Genomic DNA, 24,316 nt, shown 5'->3' with positions numbered 1-24,316 from the left:
AAGAATTGCTGAGGGACTGCAAGGTTCTTTTACCGGGTGTACACCCGAGGGGCAACGCCCTAGTACCGGCCTAATGTCCGAGGGGGCACCTGCACGCAGCACTATTGGTGACACTGCTGAGGGCAATACGCCTTCCAGGCCCCGACCTGATGTGCAGGGTAGGTTGCATGCTCCACCGCCAAGAGTCTTGGAGGAGGCTGGGCCCAGGGAGCAAAGCACCATCACTTTGGCACGTGGCACGACAAAATGGCTGCCGCGCCAGACAACATGGCCGCTCGTTCGATGCCACTCCTAGGAAAGGAGCAGGCAGGAGAACGAGTTTCAAGGTGGGACTGGTGTCAACCAGGTATGTGGCCTACAGTTTATCCATCAGCAGTGCAGGGCAGGTTCCCCCTGCAACCGAGACAGAGTGCGCTCCGAGCCCAGCAGCCTCCAGCCACTCCGTCAATATCACCTGCCACCTTCAGCCTCCGAAGACAGGTTCTTCGAAAGCTTCCTGGCGCTGATGTGAACCCGTCCGATGGGGCCCATACTGAAGGATGCAGTCTGGGACATGCTCCCTCTGGTCACTCCACTGGCGCCCATAGTTATTCCTCCTATGGCTTTGGCGCCACAGGGCCCATCGCAGCCCCCACTGCCCTTGCCGGTTCCTTCGATTCTGGCTCCCCTACCTCCCACAGTGCAGGCGGTTCCACACCAGCCTCCGGTCTCCAACGCAGCCCACGGCACCCAGCACTCCTCCACCCGTGCTGGGCCAGCTGGACACTTGTGGCCATACACGAGGAGGAGGACCCTGACACGCCATCGTCAGCAAAGGCCTTCCACGAATGGCTTGCCGGTTTGGCAGAATATTTGGCCCTTCCTCAGAGGTCGAGTAGCCTGAGGAGGGGGTCTTGGCAGAAGTCCTCACCCTACCAGAACTGGTATACTGCTATAGAAGGATGTCATTGCCTTGGCCAAGAAGGGGTGGCTCAAGCCACACTCGGCCCAACCTGTCGATCGGTGCCTTGGTGCCAAGTATAGGCAGGTGGAGGGGGATCCACTCTTGCTGTCGATGCATCCTCAACCGCACTCTTCGGTGATCGCTGCGGCGTCACCTCGTCTTTGGCGCTACTAGGCAAGGAGGAGAAGATCTTGGAGGCATACAGGAAGAATCTGTACTGAACGCATCGCTGCACCTGCATCAATCCAATGCAGATGCCATGCTGGCAGCCGTTGACCAAAGGCTTTGGCGGGAAATAGACTTCCTTCCAGAACTTCTGGTGCAGAGCCAAGCACGCTTCAAAGCGGGACTCAGAAAAGCCAAGCTGGTAGCACAGAACATCATGGAGTCCACCGTGGCCCACATGGATGCCTCTGGCCGGGCCATATGTATCGCCACAGACATGAGAAGGTCTGCCTGGCTTCGGGCTACTAAGTTTAACCCCGATGTCCAGGAATGCATATTGGACCTTCCATTCGAGGGTAGTGACCTCTTTCACTCTAGCACTGATGAGGAACTAGATAAAAAAGAACCGCTCACAAACTGCGAAGTCTTTATCCTAACAAAGGCCATGCCCAAGCCGTACACCCAGCCGCATCAACGCTCCGACAAGGGGCAGGCGTTCGGCGGGTTCTGGGCTTTCCAGGAACGGAGGTTGAGGCAGCCTGACCGATCGGAGTCAGCACCTACGCAAACAACAAAAAGGGGAGGGGGGCAAAGCCTTTTTCCACTCCTCTGCAGCAACCTCAGTGGGAAAGAAAGCATGACTCGTCCCTTTGGGTCCATGTGTCTCTGGTGGGGGGGAGGGAGAAGGGGCAGGCTAGCCTTTCTTGTGCAATTTTGGCACCAGAACTTTTCGGACCCCTGGATCCTTTCTGTAGTTTCCTCCGGGTACTGCCTACCAGTCCCTCCCTCTGCTCCTTCCTCCACTCCACTCCCACAGATTGGGACAGCAATTCTGTTAGCAGAAATTCGGTTGCTCATAGAGAACCAGGCAGTGGAAGAAGCCCATTAGAGGTGATTGGGCTTCTATTCCAAGATTATCGCCATACAAAAGAACCCTCCTTCCCTCTTCAAAAATTCAAGATGGTTACACCAACAGTAATTGCAGCGACACTAGACAAGGGAGACGGGATGTACTCCCTGTATCTGAAGAATGCTTATCTACACGTCCCAATTTGGCAACCACATCGCTCCTTCCTGTGCTTCAGGATCATGGGCTGCCATTTCCAATACAGGGTGCTACCCTTTGGCCTCAACTCAGCCCCCAAGGTATTTACCAGGCTCATGAATGCAGTGGCAGCCCTCCTCGGGGGCCCGGGCCACCGCGTCTACCTGTACCTGGATGGCTGGCTCATCACTTCCTCTGCACTTATGAACACACTCCAGGACCTGGGGCTTACGATCAACCTCAAGAAGTCTCAGCTGCAGCCTACGCAGACCCTGACCTTCCTGGGCCTCATCTGGGACACAAGCTCCGAGTGTGTCTTCCCCTTGGAGGACAAGGTCACGGCCATCAGGAGGGCCACTGCTCGCTTCCTTACCAGGGCAGAGACCTCGGACTGGTGGTACCTACACTTATTGGGTATCATGGCAGCGGTCCTACTGGCCGTGCCCCACACGAGACTCAGGATGAGATTACAGCTGCACTTTGCAGCCTCATGGAATCAGGAGAAGGGCTCCCAAGCAGAACCGGTCAGCATCCCTCCTCTCCACTCGGACCTCACATGGTGGTCCAGGGACTGCAACCTGTGGACGGGCAAGCCCTTCCGGCAGCCGTACCCGCAGGTCACCATCACTACAGACTCCTCCGTGGAAGGCTGGGGAGCCACTCTGAACAGCTACAGCATCCATGGAGTCTGGAACTGCAGCAGCATGAGTCTCATATCAACTGGCTGGAGCTGAAGGCCATCTGTTAATCTGAAAAATCATGGTAGTGTGTTATAAAACCACTGCCACCAGCCTTTCGATAGAAAATAGTAGCATTTGACTGCTACATGAGTTTCTAGACATGGGATACTAGGTAACCCCTCCAGCACTCTATAGGAAGATAGTGTGTGCTTGGTCTAGGAATTTAAAAAGACTAGTAAAGTCAATTTAGCCTTACATTCTCTGGGAAACAGTATTTTATCCCAGAGAAAGTATTTAAACCTTTGGGAAGTCTAAAAAAAAGACATCCGTGTGTGTCTGCACTGAGGGTGCTGTGCAACGCACATGAAAAGATGCTTATGGAGTTATCTTAAAACTCCATAATCAAACAACACAAGAGTAAAACACACATCAAAATACATGAGTAGGGAAAAAAGGCTGTCTTTCCAGGTAAAAAAAAACAAGTCCTCAAAATCCAGCAAAGTTGCTGCGGGTCTCTGAGGTGAAGGAAATTCGCACATTTATGAGAATTCTCCCTAACGCTCTCCTCATTGAACTTCCAGCTGCACATGTGGCCCTCTTCAAGACAGCCCACCATGCCGTAGCACGCCTCATTACAGGTAACTGAAAATTCGACCGTATTTCTCTTACACTGCACATACTTCACCGGCCCTCAGCCCCCCCTGCCACTGCAGACAGGATTATATTCAAAAGTGCATGTATCACTTATAAAGCAGTCTCAGACTGAACACCAACATACTTTTGCACTTCACATAGCAGAACTAAGTTTGGCATCCAAGCTGGCCTATAAAGTGCAAAGACTTGCAAGCAGTCTGTCTTCTGCCACACTCTTACCGTCTGGAACTCAGAGGCTCAAAATGACTCCACCATCCTCCAGTACCGGAAAACATTAAGAACATGGCTTTTGCAACAATACCTGCTGGACGAATAAAATCCCTCTCCCTCCACCAACAGTACTGCAATATGGCGTCAAATGCCAAGCCTGATGGTAGCAGCCTCGTAGTAAGCCTCCACTACTTTTGAGCTAGGTTCATGCTCAAAACACATTTTAAAAAGTGAGGAGTTTATACTGCCAAAGATGAGGGGCTATGATGCATTTTCCTCTGCACGGTTTTATCTGTCCCCACATAGGGATGATCTGGGGTCGGAAGAACGCTCCCTCACCCACCAACAGCTATTGTCACTAGAAAAGATGGAGGAAGGAGCTTGTCTTCTTGAGTGATGCTGGCAGTACTTTCACCCCGAATTTGTATAACTTGACACAATTTGGTATGATTTTAGCAGGAGTGTTGTAAAACTATTTGCTTAGTTTTGAAACTAGATACAATAACAAACATTTCCTGGCCATGTGGGCTCATTTGATTGCCGGCTCTTTTTCAAATAAATCATTTATTTCGTCGGAGAAATGTGCACAATGTCTCATTGCACTATGCTTGCACTGGCATGTGCAGAAATGTCACTTTGTGATTTGCACATGGTGTTTTGGATCCCACCTCATGTCAAACTAATGCAGTTTATGCACTTGTACCACTTTCAATGCGATGTTTAGGGAATAGTGTGATGGTGCCTTCTGTTGAGTGTATAAAATTCCCTGGCTTTTTCGATTTTAGTAAAATGATGCCAGTAATACTGTTTTTTAAAATATGTCCTGTAGATCAGGTCAGCATTTACAAATGTTGCATGCCAGAATTATAGAACTTGTTTGTCCTTGATGTAACCTGTCTCCAGAACCAGCTCTGCAGTTGCACCGAACCAGTTCAAAGGTCACGTGCATTCTTGAATGCTGCTGGAACACAAAAACCCTGCAGACGAAGGTGTTTTATTCTTTGCCAGCTCTGATGTAAATTATAATCAATCAACTTTATTTGGCAATCAAAAGCCATAAACGGTATCATACAATCATAAGATAAAACCGAAATACCTAAATCAAGTTAAAAGCAAAGCCATGCAAAATATGCTAAAGCACAACCCTGGTAGATAAGGAGATACAAGTGAGTATAGGGAATGTATACTTCCAGCCCTAATGCTATTCTTTGTCCTTCTTCCGGCCTAGGGACATAAGTTTGATGTACTGTCAATTGCCCCAATACACTTTTCTTTGGCATAGTCAGGCCCTGTGAACATATTGGGCTACACAGGTATCTCTTGAACAATCTGCAGTGCTTTTACAAAATTCCAATGAAGCCTGTAAGGTACGGATGCCTGCATGTCTCAGCAGCGGTCTCAAATATCTTCATCGATTTCAGCACATCGCATGATAACAAAGTGTACACATGTCTCTGCACCCATGCCACACAGGGGGCACAAACCTGACTCCCCCCCCTGGGGTCCATGACTTCGTAACACTTGCAATATGTAGAGTGCCCATTCTGAAACTAATGTACAGTGCTCTTGCATACAATGATCCAATAGTATTGCAGTACTCCTCAGGTCCAAAATCCAACTTAAAAGACAAATAACAAGGGCCTGATGCTATCATTCTCCTCCTTGAAGCAACATTAGATTTGCTCTTTAGCTTCTTTGGGGGCTATCCTTGCAATACTAGCTGAATTCATCTAAAGCTCTGCTTCATCCAAAGTGTACAAAATTATTCACACACGAACAGCGCAAGGTGTACAAATACCCCCCTGGGTAAAATCAGGAGATGTAAGGCTTATGTTTATTTTCAATATTTACCCGATTAGCGACGTTCGCATGTCCACAGACTTGCACCATAAAGTGATGCTGGAATAGCTTGCCTGCAGTATACTTCTAGGGCAGGGTTAAAAGCACCTCCGCCATGCCTTATAAAAAAAGTTCCTGTGTGCACCAGTTTGTTTTCCCAGAGCACCAGAGGCCCTAGCCAAGTGCGTGGCCCAGGAACCATTTTCATTCAACCTTATTTCTGGCCAAAGAAATATCTTTTTTACAATATTTAAAAACTGATGTCTAAAAGCCAGCACCTTCATTTCGCTATATTCAGGTTAAGCTTTAGTTTGTCAAATTTGTTTACAAAGATGCCCACATTATTTTTTTAGACCTTGAGGGGAAGTGGACAGGTGAACCGCGTCATCTGCTCAAAACAGTGCAGGTTACTTGTCTGTTCCCATTTTTGGGCAATCTAAGCAGACTCATCAATGCTGCAATGATCTCCTTTCCATAAATGCAGAAGAGAAGGGGACAAGGACACATCCTTGCCTTGCACCCTTTAATCCATTGAAACTATTTACATCATCAAACCATACCTCACTGCTGCTTTGTTATTAAAATATAGGGCCTGTATTAGAGAAATCAAATGGAATGGAACATTCCTCTTTCTCAAAACCTCCAAAGTATTCTCCTAGACACACCCGCCCAGGCTGTGAGGTAAACAAAGACAGCATACATTTTCGTCCTCTTAATTAAAATATATTTCTGTGTATTAAAAACTATCGAAACTTTTGGTCCATGGTAGTTTTCTGTTTTTGAAAACGAGCCTGGAGATCACTAATGGCATTGTCTTCCTCTGCCCAGGTTGTAAATAAGACCAGATTATTTTAGCAAAGAATTTTCCTTCGTTATCGATGAGCAAAATCAGCATGTAATTGGTCAGAGACTCTCTACCCTCATTTTTATATAGCAGTACTATTGGGGCACATTGCCATGAAGGCAGACCGTATAGAGATGTTTAAGTGCATTAAACCTACAAAGAATAGGACCCTAGACACGAAGTTCATTCACAAATGCCTTTTTCTTTTTATGGATAAGCTTTTTGTAATGAAATCTACATTGATGAAGGGCAAGCTTATCCACACTAATGTGTCTCTCAAGGCAAACCAGCAGTTTTTTTTCACATTTGGACATCGAGTCATACCATCTGGGCTTTTAAGTACACCCTTTTTAATTTTAGCCGGTTTGCTCATGAAGAATGAGGAAAGATTACTAATAAGTGTTTCAGACTCAGCTAAAATATCTTCATCTGATGTTCCCTCTGCTTACTTTCTCTAAGCTGCTATTATTTGGCCTTCATATTTTTTCCTATAATCCAGGGCCATCTAACAGTTTTCCGTGCATGCCCTGTAACTGAAATAGCCCCTGATCCGTAATGAGTTTGGGGGTCAGGCTCTGAGCCAATATTAAAGCTGATGGTCAGCGGGCGGTGTAATTGTATGTGTTAGCCTGGTGTTGTGTAAATCTTTAAATATCAGCCATGCCTGATGGTGGCATGGTGACTTCTAATCTCTCTGCCAGCCCATTTTGTTGCATTGAATTCTATGCCTCCAAACTCCCGTCACCTCACATTCACCAAATATATCACTAAAGGATGTAGGTGTGGGAGGTATCGAAATGGAGGCAGGATTACGGGCCAAATTGGTGCACCCCCATTGATCTTTGTTAAAATTTAGTAACTACTACCTTCCACACCTACCATTAGGCAAGATTGAGACTTGCTTGCCATCTGGCCATCTGTCTCACTTGTTTCAGTGGAGATCATAGCTCCATTTGTTCCAACAAAAGACCTCAACCGGAGGACCTCTATGGCTGCTGAGGTTAGGTGCTGAGTGCCTGTCTGAGGCGGTTATTTTGATCTTTTTACTATTCTCCTCCACTATCACCAGTCAGTTGCTGACTTCTGTCAACAGCACTTACTTTCCGTACAGTTAGTGCAAGACCTCTATGCATTTTAGTGCTTCTAACCTCCATAACAGTGGCTCCTGATAAGCAAGAAAGGATCGGAAGCCAAAATGTTCAATTTAACTTGCAGGTTATGGGTATAAAAATGTCTGCTCCTTGTGGATCTGCTTAGCATATAGTCCAACATGTCGTGGTAATCGCAGAGTATTGCATCTTTTTTTCAAAGATCGAAAGGGACGTCGACATGGGTGTGTCTGTAATACTTTCCCTAACGTGACTTGTAGTGTACCCAAAATCCCTTGCGCGTCGAGGCCCCACAGATTGTTTTTTCCGCCAACCTAGTTGGTCGCTTATGCGGAGCTCGTAAGAGTTTTATATTGTTTATCTAATCTCACTGCCTGCAGTGGTTTAGTCAATCTTCAACCATCATGTTGCCGGCAGTTTCGTTGGATTCCTGCTCGCTGACGCCTCCATACATGACTGCTCGGCGACTGTTGACTACGTGGCCTCGGCCTTCAGGCCCGGCCTTTACAGTAGGGAGAGTGGGGCCCTGTTTTCTTCTTCGTTTTGAGAATGTATTTCTTTCACTCTTCTTCCTTTTCTCCTGGTCTGGCTACCGCTCACCTCTACTATGGAGAGGACTCCCTTTAAATTCTGCCCGTCCTGTAATGGCAAATTTCCCCAGAGAAACACCAACAGGTGTCTTCCTCCTGACCATAATGGGCGCTCGTGTAAGGCCTGTAAACTTTCGGCCTAAAACGTTGATAGACAGGCACACTAAGTAAGCAGTGGGTGGCCTTTGCTATGCAGGCTGAGAATCTTTCATCTGTGGGCTCCATCGCTTCGAACGATGAGGAGTCCACCAGCAGCCATGGCTCCGGTTTGGTAGCAATCGACCTTTCTGAGGAGGCTACGTGCTCCCATGTGTCCGTCCTTGGCCTGACAGGCATGCTGCCGGCACTGCAATGGGGAGGTTGCACCCCGGCGACAAGGGCACCCCCACACCGCGTGTCCATAAACGCACAACCCGCAAGGCTTCTTCGACGAGATCGTCAAAGAAGGTCTCAACGCCCATAGGCCCTTCCAAGTCTTTGGCTGAGCCTTCCAAACCTCGTAGCTTGCCACCCTCCACGCAACTGTGGTATGCGAATGGGCATAAACCCTCTTCGGGAATGGGCGGTTATTATGACATGACATGGCATTTATAACGTGCCAATACACAAGTGTTTCCCTTCAAACTTCTACCACCAACGCATTACCATCCAAAGGCGATGGGATGCCGAAAGAGGCGGTAGCATCCTCGGGCATGGCAGCGCCTACAGACACACCGAAATCCTCTAGGTTGTCCATAATGCTTCTGATGCTATGCAAGAAGCTTTCACCTACGATTTCGACCGCCGAGGACTTCAGGGAAGCTCCCTTTTCCCGGGGGGTGGTGGGTCTATTCTGAGGCCTCCCAGCCTCTTTCTAAGGTTTTACATAGGGATTCACTGCTTCTGTGCAGCCCCACCGACCCTACACCACCACACACCACCACATAACGCTGACCCAGATGTCCTCTCTGATGCTCCCACTACTCCTCTGCCAAGAGATTTGTCACCAGTTGATGACCAAATTCTGTTTAACTCCCTCCTAAAAAGGGCAGCTGAGCATTTTAAGATCGCTAGGCACAAAGCCGCCCCTGACTCGGACTTCCTGGAGCACATCCTCAAGGCGAAAGCTCATGTTAGCCAAGCCATTCCCTCCTTCCTTACACTTCCCTTCCCTTACACAGGCAGTTAATCCCAGTGTTGAAAAGAGGTTTAGTGCAGGCCCCTCTGATCCCCCTCGACATTAGGGGCCACGACACACCAGACTCTTTGGTCGTAACCACCACTCGCAAGCGGGCAGGGGTACCACTGTCCTCAGCAGAATCCCCTCCAGACAAGGATTGTAAATCTTTACGGCCTTGGTAAGCGTGTCTTAGCCTCTGCAGCTTATTCCACGAGAATTGCAAACCCTGCGCGCCATGCGAGCTATGATTTTCAGTGGTACCTAGTACAGGATGGCCTTCAGGAAGATCCAGAGCCTACCGGATCACGTCTGCTGGCGGTAGTGGCTGAAGGCAGACAGGTTATCAAGAATATTCTGAAGAACACTCTGGACTCTGCCGAAACCGCAGGGTGCCGCCTTGCCCAGGGAACCCTGCTCAAGCGGCACACCTGGTTGAAAACCTGGATTCAAGCCTGAAACACAAGCCTCCTTAATAAGCCTGTGGAGGAAACAATCTGTTTGGGAAGGTGGTCGACGATGCCCTGGAAATGTCGAAAAAGGAACACGAAACATTAAAGTAACTCAGCCGGATCTTGGGTAAAACCTTTAACCACAATCCTCCTCCTGCTCACCCCATGTTCAGTATGGCTCGGTGGAGGGGGGGGGGGACCTACTGACAAGTCTCCTGGCAATTTTCAGTTTCAACAAAGAGGCTCTTGTCGGGGTAAAGGCAGAGGTAGAAACTCTGCTCCAGAGGCTTCCCGGCTGCCTCCAAGTGACTTGTCGGTACTGATCCCCTCCCATGCTTCCCCGGTCGATGGTCACCTGTCATTCATCCATGATTAGGAGGGGATCACATCAGTGGGTACTAAAGACCGTCACCCACCGGTACTGTATAGAGTTCCTCCGTCCGCCTAGCTACCATCCACCAAGAAGCAGACTCCTGGCGCCAGAACACCTGCGCATCTGCTGGAAGAAATTCCGGTCCTGCTGGAAAAAGGGTGCTATCAAAGTCATCCCTTTTCTACAGGTAAATCAGGGTATTTATTCAGTGTACCTCCTTATACCCAAAAAGGATCCCACCATGTGCCATGTTTTAGACTTACGAAGTATGTCAAAACTCAAAAATTCAGGTTGACAAATCTTCTGGAGGTAAACCCACTGTTGCAGTAGGGGGATTACATGGCCACATTGGATTTGAAATATGTATACTTTCATATTTCAATGTTGCCAGCGTACAAAAAGTACCTCAGGTTCATGATTGAGGACACCCACTATCAGTTCAAGGTGCTCCCCTTTGCTCCCCTTTGGCATTGCCTCAGCCCCAAGGGTGTTCACGGAGGTACTGGCGGTAGTGGCGGCTCACCTGAGTAGGCAGTCCATCCCAGTCTTATCCCTACCTGGACGACTGGCTCGTAACAGGGATTTGTGTGGAATATGCCTAGCGAACACCCAGAAGACAGTGGGGCTTCTCTTTGACCTAGGTTTCTCTATCAACGAGAAGAAATCCAGCTTGACCCCCAGCCAAATCAAACCATTTCTGGGGGCACTGATTCGGACAGAAGATGGGTGCAAAACATGCTGTTACATATTCCTTAATATGTAGCTAGTTATAGGGTAACAGTATGCAAGGCCATGCGGCTGCTGGCTTCCTGCGTCTTCCAAGTTCCTCACGCTTGTCTGTGCATGTGCCCCATGCAAGAGTGGCTCTCGAGCTAATGGTGTCAAGCCAGCGGCCATTGGGGCCATCTAGTGGTTTCTCGACTACCCTCGTTCAGTCTCTGGAGTGGTGGTTAAGGGAAAACCTTTTGAAGGAAAATTCCTTCACCACCCCAGCAGTAGAAGCCACTCTTACCACAGACTCATCTGTACATGTGTGTGTGGGGGGGGGGGGCTTCTCACTCCCTTCAACAGATGGCACACAGCATATGGTCCCCATCAGTAGCGTCCAACCACATCAACCTGTTGGAACTGTTAGTAGTTCTCAAGGCCATGAAGGCTTTCCAGGCACACCTACAGGAGAAGACAGTTCTGAGCCTCACAGACAGCACCACAGGCATGTACTACCTGAACAAACAGGGGGGGCACTCACTCGCTGGGGCTAGCCAGACTGTCGTAGAGCATCTGGAAGTGGGCACTCAAACACAATATGTTCCTCCTCTCAACATGTTCCAGGGGAACTCAATCTTCTGGCAGACATACTCAGCAGAGAATTCCCCCTACCCATGGAGCACGAGTGGCGGCTACAAGATGACATTTTACTCAAGGTCTTTGCAGAATGGGGTTTCCCAGAGATCAACATGTTCGCCACTCTGGAAAACGCCCAGGCTACCCCTCCAGATACCCACAGAACCACTCTGAGGGGAACAGTCTTTGCATAACATGGTCTTGGAGATTTACCTTGGCTTTTCCCCTGATTCCCCTTTTCAACAGAATAGTGCACGAGTCATGATGATCCTGGTGGCCCCTATGTGAGCCTGCAAGCCTTGTTTCTCCCATCTCATGGCCTTGTCTGTCTCCCCTCCCAGGAAGCTGCCATGCCTGTCCCAACATGCTGTCCCAAGATCAGGGAGTGACACTACATCCATGCCCCCAAACACTCAGCTTGGCAGCCTGGCTCCTGAAGTCAGAGTTTGGACACCTTCCACTTCCTCAGAGATGCTTGGACATACTCAGGGAGGCACGGAAACCTCCCACCAGACATTGCTACACCAGTAAACGGAAGCCCTTTGTTACCTGCTATAATACTGAGGGCGTCAATCCTATTTATTGCTCTCCTAAAGGCATCGTCCTTTACCTAATTCACCTGTTAGATTCAGGACTTGTTTTCAATTCTCTAAAGGTCCACTTAGATGCTCTTTCGGCGTACACCACGTCCAAGAGCAAGGTTTTGTGTTGGAAGATTCCTGTCATTAAAGCCTTTATGAGTGAGGGGTGGGGTAAAGAGACGTCATCCCCCTATCTCCAACCCAGCTCCCGGGTGGGACCTGAATATTGTCCTTACCAGACTAATGGGACCTCCCTTTGAACCATTGCATAAGGCTAGCCTTAAGACACTTACCTACAAGACTGCCTTCCTAGTGGCCATTACCTCTAAGAGGAGAGTTGGTGAACTGCAGGCCCTTTTAGTTCAGGACCCTTTTTATATGATTCACAAGGACAAGCTGGTTGTGCGCCCACATCCACGCTTTGTGCCCAAATTTATCTCAAAGTTCCATGTGAACCAGTTCATTAAACTGCCCACCTTCTTCCAAAACCCACTAATGTGGCAGAAAGGAGCCTCCACACACTAGATGTAAGGAGAGCAGTGATTTACTATCTGGAAAAAACAAAGCCACTAAGAAAAATGTTTTTCGTTTCTGTGGAAGCTGGTGGAGGTAGAGCTCTAAATTGGCTATTTCCATGTGGGTCGTGAACTGCATCGCACTGTTACTCTTGCCAAGAAAGATCTACCCTTAACGCCTAGAGCTCACTCGACTCTGGGCACAGGGGCTACCATAGCAATTATTGCAAATGTTCCTCTAGATTCCATTTGCAAAGCATCAACCTGGAGTTCTGTACTCACTTTTACACAACACTACTGCCTAGACGCACACTCTAGGTCTGATTCTCAGGTGGGACAAGCAGTGCTAAGACATCTATTTGCTACTGTTCCTTCGCACATCCCACCACCATCTCTGGGTATTGCTTGCTTATGCACAGCATGTGACTCTAAGCAGATCCACAAGCATCAGAAGACTTACATTACTCACTGTATTCGTATTTCTATTGATAGTATTGGCTTAGATTCACATGCTTCCACCCTTCCTCACCTCTTGGAGTAGAAGGAACATACACTTCTTACACCTTCTGTCTTCTGTACTCAACTCACGTAGACTATAAGGCCCTCTCACGGCTGAAAATAACTAGTGCGACCTCGACACGTGAGCATGGGTGCACTACACGTCGCATTGGGGATAGTGTTAGTCACACGCATGTCGAAGTGCCTTTCGATATTCGAAAAAAATATGCAATACTCCACGATTTCCACTAGATGTCGGACTGTAGGCCCAGCATAAGCAAATACAATTATCAGAAATATGATTATGGTGATTAATGTATGTCATACAAAGGCTCCATGTGTGCCAGACCCTTTTCACCCTTCACTCTGGAGTCCCGGCTCTGCTTGGGTCTTGCCCCGCACAACCCTGGATGGTTGAGCAGAATTGACTTAGCTCCTTGGTTGCGGCCCCGAATCTGCACACCTGACAACACTCCACCTGCTTGCTGCAGCTCTACCACAAATCTATCCTCTGTCCTTCGTTCTGGCCAGCCCCTGGAAGCACATAGCCCCATATAGTCTCAAGTCGCACTCCCTTCACACAAAGAATGCTTCCAAGACAGTGGAGTCTCTGCATAGGTGCTTGCATAAGTGACTTGCATAGGTGCTGAATCTTGGCAATACAACACTTATCCGCTGCCAGTGCTTTAGTGTAAGAAGCTATAGTAATCTCGGCATACGAAATCCTCCTCTTGATGTTGGCCATTTCTCGTGACATCATAGCAAAGTCATTAATTATCTTGTCATAGTTTGATTGTTGCTGCTTTTAGTTTCATGAAAAGGATTGCCAGAGTTGATGGCCCTTTTCCTTTTGTTTTAGATTTTGCAGGAGTCTGCAAAGGCACATTTCGTACTGATCGCTCTTCATGGGGCTTGGATGTCTTGGCGCACCTAGTTGTGGACATTTTAGCTATGAACATGGTTTAGTGATGCATGCAATACAAATCAATTTATTTGAAATAAAGATGGCCTAAATAGGAACTTCTGCAAAGCACCTGGGATATAAGAGGCAGCAAAGCTGAAATGGCACGCTTTAAAAGTGCTGGTCTTGGTGTAGGATGGAATCCAGAGCAGTGTGCATAATGGAAGAATATCACAGGACAGACTATATTGTTGCAATAGAACGCACTACAAATGTTTGGTCCATTATCTATGCATGTTTCCACTGTTTGCATTCACTGTCTTTAACTTACCTTGAATTGCTACCTCTATATAACTCGTGCCTGTACACCTGTTCTGATCCATCTACCCCCCCCCCCCTTTTGCCTCTCCCCTCTGGTCGTCTGCCACCCTTCTCATTTCAATCCTTTAAGTTTGTAAGCGTGCCCGCCTCTGCCGAGACTTGGTCCCGTTACGGCCTAGCAATACCAATTACATTTCCACGTCTGTCCCTGCCACCACACCTTACGTGACCCTCCGCCCCCTGCTCCGCGCTGACCCTACTCGCGCTTCTTGAGGTGCTTACCCTGAGGTGCTTCCCCTGTTCTATGTGCTGGGTACCTCAAACCCACCATCTTCTACTTCCCACTCAACTTCCTACTCTCTTGTCTGCATCTCCCCCCTCCTCTGGGGACCTAGACACTCCCTCGATGTCTTTCCCCTCCTATCACTTACTCCTATCCTCTGATCCTCAACCGTTGATAGTAGCTTGTCTGTCTCCCCTCCTACCCTTTTGTTCTCCATTCCCCCTCCCCTGCTTTTAAATTTCTCTGATAAAATTTGCTCAGCAGCGTGTCCTGTTCCTCCTCTCCCCTCTATCCCTCCTGCCCCCCTCCTAACCCTCCTCTTGTATTCCTCCTGCACTGCGTAAATTGTCGTCAGACGTAGTAATGTTACTGCTTGCTTTGTTCTCCTCTTCCATTACCGCCTGCCTTACTTGTTTTTTGCACTTGCACTATCAGAAATGTTGACAGGCCTATTACGATAGTTGCTGTTTCACATTCTGTATTGCTTCAAGGACTTTAACTGAATGTACTGTATTTTCCTATGTTCCCTCCCTCCTTGAAGCGCTTTGAAACACTTTTGTGTATAGACGCTATATAAATAATCATATCACAATCATATCATATATCATATCAATGGTATTTGACTGCTGACCCTATCAAAAACCAACAGTCAGAGGATAGTGGTGCAGGTAGACAGATAAAAGGGTGTTGCAGTGCACACAAATTGTAAAAGTGTATCCATGGACAGCTCAGGCAACAGGAGGGCTAAAATAAAACTCTTTATACTGTACAAATTATGTTTCACTATAATTGTTGAATTACAGGTTACTTTATACTTTACCCCTCATTCCAAGTAATAAATACTTGGTTACAATCCAGATTGGACCAAGAAAATGCTTAAAGTTGCAGTAGCTAAAAGGGATGGCAATGTAGTAATGAGATAATTATAAAGATGGGTACTCCCAATGTTTTTTGTTGTTGGGTCAGAGCTGGAGGAAGGGAGATTCTAAAGAGAAAGAAAAAAGCCCAGACTGACTACCCCTCTCTCTTCGGTCTGTCAAAGAACAGAGGGAAGGGATGCACTAAAACCTGCTTAATAATAGAGCAGAAAACAACACCTGTTGGGTGACAAATTGTTTTAGACTGGATACTTAGTTACAAAAGTAGAAATTGCTTTTAATATGTTCTTTGTTTAAAAAAGGTGTTAATAAAAACAGTTACAAATTACAACATGCATTCATCAACGGTTACATATCAATCCATAAATTGTATGTGTAAAGGGTGCTACAATTAACATGTATTTTAGGCAGAAAAAACACAAGTGCACCAACTTAGTATGGTGTGTCATTCAAGTCATCAAACCATCCCCTAGAAAAGGGAACCGAGATCAAACATTGACAAGATGCGAGCAAAAATGGATATACAATCTGAAGACGGTGAAATATGGGCTAAATATAGCGTAGAATGGAGTTCATTTCTTTAAAGACAAGCACTCCTTCTCACAACCTTAAATCTAGTCGTTGTTAATGGACTTTTACCCCGTCCTGTCACCATTATGCATCAGTTATTTTGGGTTATTCTCCCTCTGATTTATAGAGATTCTACACAGATTCATGAATTTCCATTTTCAATAATGGAGTTGTATCAATTTTAGAATCAAGACAACACATCTGTATGTCCTCTTTTATTCGACTACGTCCAAGAATATTGATGCAACATAATAAAATTGGCTTAATATGTGATAATTGTCACAATGCAAATTGGCTTTAAACAGACTTAGAAGCGTCAATGTAAGCCTCGAAATGACTGTCTTAAAACATTACCGATCTAAGTAAAACGCGCAATTTGTGTTAAACTTTCCCAGTAAAGATCATCAGCACCCTGAGATTAGTAACACATGGTTTTTACGTCCTCAAGACGGACGTTTCCTTCCTTCCAGGCGTTCGGCGGATTAGCGGTCACGTGTTTTTCACGGCTCCGCTTCCAAAATCACCTGATACATAAATGGCCACCCCCCCCCCCCCCTTTCAGTGTTTCTAGCGACTTCAGCGCGGACCGAGCGACTTCAGCGCGGAACACATGGACTATACCAACAGGCATTAGATGTTTGGTAAGTCAAGTCTCCCCCTGTTTTGTAGAAATTTTGAGACATAGAACAACAAATACAGAAAACCAGAAGTGGTGACATAGAAACCATGCCGATATAGATATAGTACATAGGGTCACTTTTTAACCCGAAGTGCAGAGCATTGCACTGAGGTTATAGAACGTTGACAGCGTCCGGTCACAGCACCCAGCACACTTAGCCCTGTGGCGGCGCCTCTTGCCAAATTTTGGGCATTTTTCGATAATGCTTTGTCATGCGTATATAGTTGCCCCCGACCACCACCAGATATAAATATACACGTTGTTCTAAATATGCTCCCTGGGCACAACAAAATGCAAATACGCATGGCGAACTCATAGATAACTATCATGGAGTCCGCACATGAGCCAATTTGTCTTCAGTGGCTTTAACATACATATCTAAACATGCTGTTCCATCCTTTTCACAGCTATAAAAAAAAAATTAGGAGATTAGCATCACTTTCTACTTTGAGATATGTGCACTAATTGATGTCGCTGACAGTCACCTGCAGCCCTGAATACCACTTAGTGCTGTAATTACAGCTGTAATCGTTATACAAGAAATGACAAAATGAGATATTGAACTAAATAGTTAATTACCTATTTGTTTTGTCCTATTTTATAGGCATTACCACAGATGAATACTACAGGACAAAGCTTGAATTCATATAGCTATCCATTCTTTCTTCCTCTTCTGAAATAATTGTTTCGCAGAGGCCCCTACCTACATAGAGGTGCTATCCGTAAGTGTCCAACTGTTTTGGCTTACAACTCCTTCTTTTAACATCTTAATGGTGTTTCAGACGATTTAGTGTCTCTTCTGTGTTCCCTGTAAATAGGGTTCCGGCTCCTGGCACACACAAAAACGGTTCCAGAAGCCCCCACTCCATGGTCTTCAATCATCATTGTCGACTACAGGTGGGTGCATTATTCTAGGCGCAGCATATTAGTATAGCCGGCCATCACCCTGGGATTAGTCTGGTTGAGGTAGACTGGTTCTAATTGTAATGTTTGTATATTTATGTTTTTAGATGTGACACTCCACATGCTCAAGGGGCAAGAAACTAAGTTTCTCAATAAGCAAGACCGTCCTGAAGATGGCCGTACAATTACTTCATTGACCAGCGCTCACCACGTTGGTATTCTAAAGAGGCTGAAACATATGTCGACTATAGGAAAACCTAATGGTGTTTTTTCTGGTGTCTCGCATATTGAAATTGACAACTATGCCTAAAATACATGTTAATTGTAGCACCCTGTACTCATACAATTTATGGATTGATATGTAAACGTTGATGAATGCATGTTGTAATTTGTAACTGTCTATTTTTATTAATACCTTTTTTAAACAAAATATTAAAAGAAATTTCTACTTTTCTAACTGAGTATCCAGTCTAAAACAATTTGTCACCAACAGGTCTTGTTTTCTGCTCTATTATTAAGCAGGTTTTAGTGCATCCCTTCCCTGTGTTCTTTGACAGACCGAAGAGAGGGGTAGTCAGTCTGGGCTTTTTTCTTTCACTGTAGCAATGAGTGCATATTTGTTTTAATATTGAACCCAAGAGCCATATGTTGGGCTCCAAACACCCCTCACATTTATTGATCTGCTGCACAGACCCCTCATTAATCTGTGTCTTGGAATTCACAGTAGGGGGACAGATCTTGGCTCTTTGCATTGCTGGAAAAATAATCGATAAATGCATCAGTGCTGGACGTCTACAGCCGACTGCTGTGGGCCATGCCCATGAGAAACTAAACTGCCATTTATTGTTAGCTATAATAAACTCGTCACAAAGAATGGCATCTATAGGAAAGCTTGAGAAAGGCAGTGTCTGCAAACCGTAATCGCAGACATGCTTGCAACATGATGATGTGTAATGCTCTTTATTTTATTAACCATATGAAGGCAGACACCAAAAGATGTTTTAACTTGTTGTATGGCTATCTGGTAGCCGGGCTGTTTAGTTCCCACCATTTGGCAAAGTCTTTTAGGCTCCCACTTAGAAAATAAACAGCATAGGAACTCAAATCACCTTTTTGTTACTCATTACAGACTTGCATTTTGGGAGCTGGTGAGGAGGATTCTGTGTTACATGGGTTATCTGGGTTATCTGCATTTCTCAAAGCTATTTAGTATTCCTGATTCTGGCTACATAACCATTTAACCAGTTCTTACATGGCATCTTTGACATCGTGTTGGGATTTTGTAAAAGTCCCTCTGAAACCATCTGGTGGTAAAGCTTTGCACTCTTCTAAGGAAATGATCATCAGTTTAACTTGTTTTCGTCAAACCTATTAATTCTCTGTTCAATAAAATCACTCAAATATATTAACCATCAATTTATATAATATTTTTTTTACAGCGATTCTAATTATTTTCGTATAAAATAATGCTCTTGCAATATTACATGTTTTTATTTTTTAATAAAAGAATACGCTTCTATGCAAAATCCTCAGTTATACAACTGATTTTGTGTAATCTAGATATTTGTGTATGTTGATGATCAATCTAGTTATGTCTGTCTGTTTTGAAATAACATTTCTTCTTCAGGTGCTGAATCCAAGCAACTTCATACCATTAATTCTGTAAACCTATAGAATGCTTCATTAAATACCTAACATATCTTCTTATAAATCTGTGCCTTTATATCGCTTTAACAAATGAACTCACCCAATGCTTGATATTGAAGGCTAAATGTCTCCAATAAATTGCTGTTCTCAAAGATATGGGTTCCAATTGGAAGGTAACATTTGTGAACTGTAGGGTTGTAATGCGTTACTGATGAGATATAGTAATATACTTTTCCAAATGATTGTATAATTTAAACGTATTACCTTGATGTTGAAAATTGAGTTGTTCCTTCATATAGAGCATAAAGATATTGAATTATCTTAGGTTCGGAAACTGACGTTTTCTTTTCTCCCTATTGTAAAAGAGAACAAATCTTGAATGTCTCCCAATCTCAAATCTAAACTGCTCATCAAAAGATCATTAAACTAGTTATAGAAGGACTACTTGTCTCAAGTTCATGTGTTCCAACTCTTCTCACAGGGAAATAGATTGAAAAATTGCCTTGGTTGGCATTCTTTTTAGGATATTCTTCCAGAACTGCATTGCAGGAAAAATTAAGTGACCTCTTCAGTGCCATTTTTGTAGTCCTAAAAATAAAAACTTTCCCGTAGAGCTCTAAAACTGTCTTTCTCTAAATGTTATTGTTTTACTTTGTGTAAATTATTTTTAATCAATCTGAAATCTGGGCAATTCCTCAGTATTTGTTTGTTTCATTGCACTTGTGTATGTCTCTTATACTAATTCATTCATTGTTAGTAATACCCAGTTAATGAAATTTACTTCCTGATATGCTAGCAAGTATACAAACCATTTCACATTCCATCGTTTTAAAATTTGGTACAAATAAATTATACTGTTCATTTCCACACTTTGTTACTTAACATGAATGCATATTATTGCTTACGGTACTATTCCATTCTAATACCATTTTATTCTGAATGCAATACTTCTAGTGCCATGTTTCCTATTGTTCCCTATGCATTGGATCTCAATATTGATGTGAAGCTTAATCAATTGGAATTAGAAATCCCAAACCCCACATAGTCTTCTCAAGTATCACCGTCACTATAAATAGTAACCTATCTTACATCATTGTCATAGCCTGACTTTCTGTTTTTTCCTATGAATTTAAAGTTTTACCTTAAACAATATTTTAGTTCTACTGAAAGTTCTCACTGTTTTCATTCTTTCTAACCACTATTCTTGTTACTAATTAATGCTTCTTCATATTTACTCCATGCCTATAATACTATTCATCTACTTTTCATCATCCTGATCTTCAGGAGAGGGCAGTTGCCCTTCTCCCGCCTAGCCTACACTTCAGCTCCAGCCTCCAAGCTCCAACCAACGAGCGAACAGCTGATCCCGACGTGAAGTCATGATGAAATCACACAGTGCCCATAGGTGAGCACGAGATGTGTGAATCGATCTGCAGCATCTCTCCCGATATCTGCCTGCCAGGATCCATAGCCATTTTCTGGCTTAATTTGGCCGATCCGCATTGCCCCCACCACGCGGCCCTCCCAAAATGGCTGCCTGCTCCTTTTGTTTACCCCGTTGCTAAGCAACGAGTTCTAGAACTGCGGAGCATATCCGCTGGCAGGTGGAAGCCGGCCCTCTCGAGGCAAGGCCCACGAGAGATAAGGCCCTGTTTGCGCCTGTTAGCGCGCTGGTGTGAGCCACCTCTCCAGGCATTTAAAACTCACAGGCCCCTTCCCTAGGAAACTTTTGTCTATCCCCGAGGGATCTCTCCCGTCTCCGGCTCGTACCATAAGACATTATATTACTGCTTGATGCCGAGCTCTCTCTATACTCCGCGAGTCTGTCGTTGTACGCACCTACACACAATGCCTGTATCACCCGCTAGAATCTCATCTGGTACGTTTATGTTCTGTATCCATTGTGATTTAATTAATTGAATTTGAGCTTCAACTAACTTTGTATGCCCATAATCGTTCATGTCCTCCTGCATTTGCACTACCACTGTGCCACTCGTACGTGCCAATCCCATGATGTTGTGCTGATTGATGTGCCAAACCCGTGGGACAGCTCCCCCATGTATCTGCTCTTCACAACCGGGCTGCGTTACGGTCCGAACACCGCGCCACTAGTTAATTGTATGCCTATTTTAAATTGAATTTGCCAAACCTTGCTGAACCAGTTCATTTGTACTGCATTTGCCATACCTATACTGGACTAACCTACTTTCAAATAACAATGGCCTCTCCTATGTTGGACTAGCCTATTTTTATTTGCCTATTATGACTAGCATAGTCTGAACTGCCTATTTTGAACTGCTCCACCAATGCTGGACCAGCCTAACTTGAACCGCCTATTTGGACTAGCCCAATCTAAATTGCTTTTTTTGAACTGCCCCACCTATGCTGGACTAGCCTACTCTGAATTGCTTTTGCCTTACCTATGCTAAAGTGTTAGAAGCCCTATTTGAACTATGTTTACTGAATCTGCTTAGATGGATCTGTACTAGCACTAGACACTATATTGTCATTGTACTGCACAAATGTATCCTCCCATGACCTGCTTGACGGCGCCACCACCCCAGCGCACCTCACTACACCTCAACCGCCTAGCAATCTCACTCATCACACTCACCCTCTGGTCCATTTGCAGCATGTCACTCACGCACACAGATCTCATCACCACTAGTCCTCAGTCTTACCACTTTGTGCCCTCTATAGAACGCCCAGCCCAGCCCACACACCATCAAACTCAAGGACCAACCCCAGGCTCTGCAGACTCGGAGCTCGCACTAAGCTGCACATCACTCACTGTAGCACCCCACCCACCATCGACCTCAGAAACCTCAGACATAGCTCTCGCACCCCAACACCGTCTACACGCACACATCCCCCACACCACAAGCTGCCCAACACCCACACCAAATGCACCACGCCTTGCCCCAATCCTTCACATCCTCACAATCACTCACTAACTACACCCCCTGGCCTTAACTTCAGCACTCACATCCAACTACCACTCACTCCATCCCACACAGAACTGAAATGCGTGCTCATCTACGCCCGAACCCTCCCAGCACATGCACTGGAGATCAAAGACCTCATCACTGCCCTTAAACTTCACTTACTAGCCATCTCTGAAACTTGGCTACATGAAGCATCAGGCCCCTCCCTCTCCCTTGCCCTCCCACAAGGATACACTATCCTGAGACAGGACCGCAAGACAACCAAAGGTGGCGGTGTAGCCCTCATCTTCAAAGATACCCTCTCCATTAGACTCTGCAACCAACAGTGGGAAAACAACGCTGGCCTCCTCACTGCCAAACTCTCTCTCTCTCTCTCTCTCTCTCTCCCCCAACTGCACCATAAATATCCTAATCACTTAAAGGCCACCTGGCTCACCACCAGACTACCAAAAGCACCACCTCCAAATCATAGGGAATAACCTAAAAAGCTCGACCAAAACCATCCTACTCTGTGATCTCAACCTAGGGCTGCATGACCCCAAGGACAAAACAGCCGCCACTCTATCCAAAGAACTCACCTACATTGGGTTCGAACATAAAATCACTGCACAAACTCATTGCAAAGGCCGATCCATCGACTGGATCGCAGACCACAACTGCGCTTCGTCCATCAACATCTCAGCCCTCCCATGGACAAACCACCACCTCATTCAATTTGCTATTCCCACCATTCCTAATTGCAAAATAATCTCCTATGCCCCACCAGCCAAAGTCAGAAGCTCGAAAAAACTAACTAAAATCAACCTTGCCCCGCTTCTTCATATCCCTGTACTTAAAACTCCATTTAACAACCCCATCTCTCTGGCCTACACCTATACACATGTGCTCATCCAAGCTATTGAATTCATAGCTCCCCTAGAAGACAAAAAAGAGAAAAAAATCAATGCACTCTAATTCATAGTTTACAGAAGAACTATCTACACTACGCACCAATAAGCGGCGAGCTCTAGCCAAGTGGCAATCCTCGCCCAACCAATCCTCACTAAATGAATTTAAAGAGATCTCATCCACGTATAAAAAAAAAAAAGCCATATTCCTAGCCAAATCAGAATCATTCAACCAAAGAATCTCCAAAGCTAACTCAAAATCTAGGGAAATTTTCGCTATCTTCAAAGATCTCACAACCCTGCCACTACTCCGGATGAAATCACTGAAGACCAAGCTTGGTGTTCCAGCATTCAGGACGCTTTCGTCAACAAAAGTCAAACTGCTCCAAGAAAAAATAATAGTTCCGCGCAAAGCCCTTCCCAATCAGGACATTCCACGTCTGCGCCCCCACCCACCACCTAAACCTCTCTCTCAAATACCCCTCTTAGTCTTCAGAGACATCGCCGAGACGGAAGTCACCAACCTTCTCAAACATATCAAACCCTACACTTGGAAAGCGGACATCTGTCTCCCTACCATCATCAAAGAATGCGCATACTCACTCGCCCTCATCACAGCATTCATTAATGCATCCTTCTCCTCTGGAATCGTACCACAAAGCCTAGACCCCGCTTGCCCCAACAACTACCGGCCCATCACTACCATTCCCTTCCTCCTCAAAATCTTGGATAAAGCTGTCCAAATCCAACAATATCTGGAATCCAATGCCATCCTAGGCAGCAGACAATCAGGCTTCCGCAAAGGCCATGGCACAGAAACCGCCCTCTTAGATCTTAAGAACCAAATCACCAAAATAATGGATACTGGCAAAACTGCCCTCCTCCTCCTCCTTTATCTCTCTGCAGCGTTTGATCTTGTTGACCATGATATCCTCACCTCCCACCTGTCCAACGCCGCACACTTCTCTGACAAAGCCACCTCCTGGATAACCTCTTTCCTAGAAGGAAGGGCTATGAAGGTCTACGCTGACCAAGCCAGCGCAGCCCCCACCACCATCAACTGTGAAGTCCCACAGGGCTCATGTACTGCACCTACCCTCTATACCCTGTTCACCAAACCTCTCTTTGACATGTTAGATGCGCTCAGAATAGCATACACAAACTATGCCGACGAAACCCAAGTCGTCCTCCCCCTTACTGGAGAATACGACGATGACGCAGAAGCTCTTTTCCAGATATATGCCACCATCCAAACATGGATGGCAATCAATGGTCTCTGCCTAAATGGGGATAAAACGGAGATC

At 45.7% G+C, this 24,316-nt stretch overlaps 1 protein-coding gene and 1 long non-coding RNA gene across 3 annotated transcripts in view; both read left to right on the top strand.

Moving 5' to 3' along the window:
* Nucleotides 1-24,316, top strand: part of ABCC1 (ATP binding cassette subfamily C member 1 (ABCC1 blood group)) — a 2,255,476-nt gene that overhangs the window by 423,809 nt on the left and 1,807,351 nt on the right. The window lies entirely within an intron of this gene.
* Nucleotides 17,200-18,997, top strand: LOC138569276 (uncharacterized). Its single transcript, XR_011303197.1, has 3 exons — nucleotides 17,200-17,352; nucleotides 17,449-17,527; nucleotides 17,641-18,997. It is a non-coding gene; the product is annotated as an uncharacterized lncRNA (long non-coding RNA).

The sequence above is a fragment of the Ambystoma mexicanum genome, chromosome 2q, assembly GCF_040938575.1.
Source record: "Ambystoma mexicanum isolate Mex_15411 chromosome 2q, UKY_AmexF1_1, whole genome shotgun sequence".
In the NCBI taxonomy this organism is placed as follows: Eukaryota; Metazoa; Chordata; class Amphibia; order Caudata; family Ambystomatidae; genus Ambystoma; species Ambystoma mexicanum.
The sequence above is the reverse complement of the archived record's forward strand: the minus strand, read 5'-3'. Positions and strand labels throughout refer to the sequence as shown.